Raw genomic sequence first — 4,174 nt, 5'->3', positions numbered from 1 at the left:
ATATTGAACCAGACACGATTTTTAAATACCATATTGAAGCCAAATAAGACATTTATGATGGTGACAGATAGTGGCATCAGTGCCCAAAGGTTTGGTCAGTCTCTAAAAACTGAGAACCAAAAGGGGGAACTTGTTAGACCAAACTATATCAGCCTTAGTAAGCCTCTATATGCAAATACTTAAGTTCTGGTAAGCAAACTACTACCTGACTTAGGAGTCTGGTTCTGTAACACGGAGTATGGCAACCATGCTTCAGTCAATCACAGATGGCTCACTGTTCAAACTCTGATCCAACAGACAAACGACAAGCTGTAGCTGCCTTTCTACCTCACCTCCATTTTTCGGACATCACTTTTTTTTCCACTTTCCTTCATAAATGTCATCTGACACACCACTATCCAGAGTTCCTCAGAACTAGTTCTGGGAACTGCTCAATTTGTGAACCATTCTTTGCTCAATTAAACTCTTTTAAGTTGAATTTGTCTAAAGTTTTCCTTTAGACAAATTTTCTAGAATAAATCAAAATGACAGCTATAGATTTGAGAGAGATGGGAGAAACATAAACCCATTAGTGGGTTTTGATTAAGTGGCACTTGATTAAGTTTTTATCAGGTGTCAAAATTTCAAAGTGGAGGAAGCTGAGGTGGTTTTGGGTAAGAGCAATTATTCATAAAATACATATCACAAATTTTGCCTTCATGCATCAGCATATTATACAAAACATAAAAACTACTTCTTGAAATGATAGCTTGAGTCATAAAAAATAAGTTTTATTATATTTCCTATATCTTTTAATGAAATTAAAGTGCAAAATATATTGTTGAGTGATACTATTAAAATAATACTACTTGCAAAGGTTGTGTTGAATAGTTGCATAATATAATTGTGGGTTGCTTAAACTTTCTTTTTTCTTTCTTTTTTTTTTTTTCATAATTCAAAAGTTTTTGGCAGGATCCAGAGTTAGTTTTGGTAGCCACGGCTGGTATGTTGGCCTCTGGCATGCTTGAACTTCCAGCCCTTGGAGCGGACGTAAGATTTGGTGTGGCTGTGCAGGGTTCCAGGGTCCTTGCCAAAATGCATGTATACCTTGTAGTCCTTGCCAGGACTGGAGAGCAGGACGGTGCCACAGCCCTTGCGGGAGTCTAGGGCCAGCTGGTCGAAGACAGGGATCTTGCCCTCAGCCTTGAGGATGTGACTGTGGCCCAGCTGGTCACACGCAGCGCACACACCTTCAGCTTGGGCACCTCCTGAATGCACACATCATCTGTGATAGTCCTCACAACCACAGCCATTTTGTTTTCCAGGCCAGGAAGCTTCATCTTGTGAATCATCCTGGAAAGGGCCAGAGGGGGCTGGTTGGTGCAACTCATGAACAACCTCTTCAGCACAACTTGGTTAAAGTGGAGTTGGTGAATCTGGCCTAAAGCAGGTATAGCTTGACCAACAGCCTCAGGTAAATGTCCTGGCTCTTGGGCTTGTTGCGTCTAACTTTGTGGTCCTTGTTGTAGCGGATGTCGACCCCCATGATGGTGCCTTCTACTCAGCCATGTCCAGAAAGAAAGCTTAAACTTTCTGGAGAAGTTTTTTTCTTTTTTTTTTGTTTGTTTGTTTTTTAGCTAAGTTTCCTTATCTATGACATCTGCATGGTAATATGTACTTAGAGAGGTTGTGGTAGTTTCTAAATAAGATAATAATTATATATATAACTAGTACCTGGTCTGGCACATAAGATGTTAACTTGCTAATTTCTTCTCTTAATTGGTTAATTTTTGCTTTTACAGGATTGTCTTTAGTTAGCTGGAAATTTGTCTCTCATGAATTTGCCATTGTATGAGTTAAATTAGCAGCTACTTCTGCTTCTTTTTTGTTAAAATGCCCAATAGTGAAATGTAAAGAGATTAGCCTATGTTTTGCTCTATTAAACTCTCAGTTGTTACTCTGCCGTTGGGGTTCTTTCAAAACTCACAATTCCTTTAGGAGTTGAAAAATGCCACTAACCTGAAAAGAGGACCATTATTTGTCATGAATACCAAGTGTATGCTGGATTTATCACACAGCTGTGGGAACTCCGATTCTCGCGTTGATTCATCAAGCCTGGGTACAGGGGTGTTTAGCCCACAGAAATAACGTGCGTGTGGTTGAACATGTAGGGAAGAAGATAGATTTGTTTCATTTTATGTTATGCGCTTTGGGAACAAGCACTTATTAAGAAAGAATAAGGTTACTTAGGAGTAGTTGCCTATGATATTGTGAAGAAGCACATACTTTATTTTAGATTTGGATGCCTCTAGCCTGAGTAAAAAAACTTCATTCACAAATGTTATTTACTTTTTCACAGAAAGCAACCTTTCCCTTTCTGAAAATGGAAAATCATTTCCACTTTCAGGATCTTTTTTCAATTCCTCTCCAAAGCAGTATTACTGAAGCACATCTTTATTTTACGCGTTGCCTTATCAATGTCATATTTCCACAGTAACTTCCACACCAAGGCACTCAGGGTATTTGATTGGAGTTCTCTGTGGCTCGATTTCCTCGTTCTGTCCTGGTGAAGATGAGGCAAGAGAACTTGTTATTGATAGTTAAAGAACATTTACGCTGCACAGCCTGTTGCAAATGTCTAATCTCTATGCTCAGACGATCGATGAGCCTAGTCTATGACCCTGTCTGAGTTCCAGGCTCTTAGACTGAACTGATGGCTGATTCAGACTCCTTTGCAGCCCATCTGTTCTGGACTGCCTGCCTCATGCTGCCTACACTTAAACACACACACATACACACACACACACACACACACACACACACACACACACACACAGGTTTTACTTTCCCTGAGCATCAAGCACAGATTTGGCATATGCCCTTCACTTGCATCTACACATTCAGCATTAACTGATTGTGTCTCCTTAATACTGTCAAGGTAATACTGTTAATAATTTCTTTCAGTTCACAGATTACAAAACAAAATATGAGGATCACAGAACATGTGTAACAAAAGTACCTTAGGAACACTAGTTCGGTAGACTAAAGCGAAGCTTGTGCTTGAGGATCAAGCCCTGTCTTTATTGTGAGGATCTAGAATAGTCAAAAACAAAGAGAAATAGCTAAAAATGTTTTTTTCTTAATGACATATCAAAGACCAAAGCAACTAAGGCAGACTCTTCTTTAAGAATATGGAGACAGGGGTCAGTAGGTAGTACGGTGGTTAAGGGCACTGGATTCCCACATGTCTGACCACTGTTTGAGTTCCCGGACCTAGTGGCTTCCTCTTTCACTTTCCCCCTTTCTCTCTCTCACTCTGTCCCTCTCTGGTCAAATTTAAATAAATAAATTATACGGTTAAATAAAACAATTCTTAAAAAAAGGAAAAAATATGGAGCAAACATAAATCCAGGGAAGAAAAATACAACCCAAAAAATAAGAGATGTAGATGAAGTACTAAAGAATGAAGTAAATGTACATATGGCATTTGACATAGCCAGAGTTGAGATTTTTGGTGTTGGATGCAAAGCAGTCAGGACACCCCAAAATACAGCATCTTGGCATGTGAGAAACTGTACATACGGGAAGGTGAAGTTCTCTCTGACCCCTTGTGTTTATCCCCTGAAGCCCATTATAAAACTCGGAAAGGTTACTCTCTGACTTTCTCCGGGCTTCTCCCTTGAAGCAAGTCATAAGATCGTCATTCAACAGGCACTCTCCCTGTCCCTTGAAGAAAGCGACATCTTTATTTCTGAAGACTCAGAGATGCAGAAGATTCAAACAAGCCTTGCCATGTTTCCCCTAGTATATTATTATACCTTTTTGTCCAATCATACTTCCTCAAAACTATCTATTCTTTATCAAAACTTAAGCAAAAAAAAAAATAAATGCATTTCTCTATTTCTTCGAGTCTTCATTTCTGAAACTTCCCATGTCATGTAAAGCTTAAGCAAATGTGTGTGTTTTGTCTTGCTAATTGATCTTTTGCTATAGAACCTCAGCTATGAACCTACTGACGTGTAAAGAAAAATAAATCTTTCCCCTAGGGGACACTAGTATAATGTCATTAAGAAAAAACATTTTTAACTATTTCTCTTTGTTTTTGACTAGTCTAGGTCCTCTTTATAAAGACAGGGCTTGAATCTCAAGCTTTGTGTAATCTTTCTGGATAGAAGACCAAAATGGTTCCTGGCTT

The 4,174-nt window shown here is 39.0% G+C and overlaps 1 pseudogene; it reads right to left on the bottom strand.

The window, feature by feature from the left end:
• Positions 1 to 960: 960 nt before the first annotated feature.
• Positions 961 to 1,525, bottom strand: LOC102473265 (60S ribosomal protein L18 pseudogene; annotated as a pseudogene).
• Positions 1,526 to 4,174: the final 2,649 nt, after the last annotated feature.

The sequence above is a fragment of the Tupaia chinensis genome, unplaced genomic scaffold (genome assembly GCF_000334495.1).
Source record: "Tupaia chinensis unplaced genomic scaffold, TupChi_1.0 Scaffold000277_1, whole genome shotgun sequence".
Classification (NCBI taxonomy): domain Eukaryota; kingdom Metazoa; phylum Chordata; class Mammalia; order Scandentia; family Tupaiidae; genus Tupaia; species Tupaia belangeri.
The sequence above is the reverse complement of the archived record's forward strand: the minus strand, read 5'-3'. Positions and strand labels throughout refer to the sequence as shown.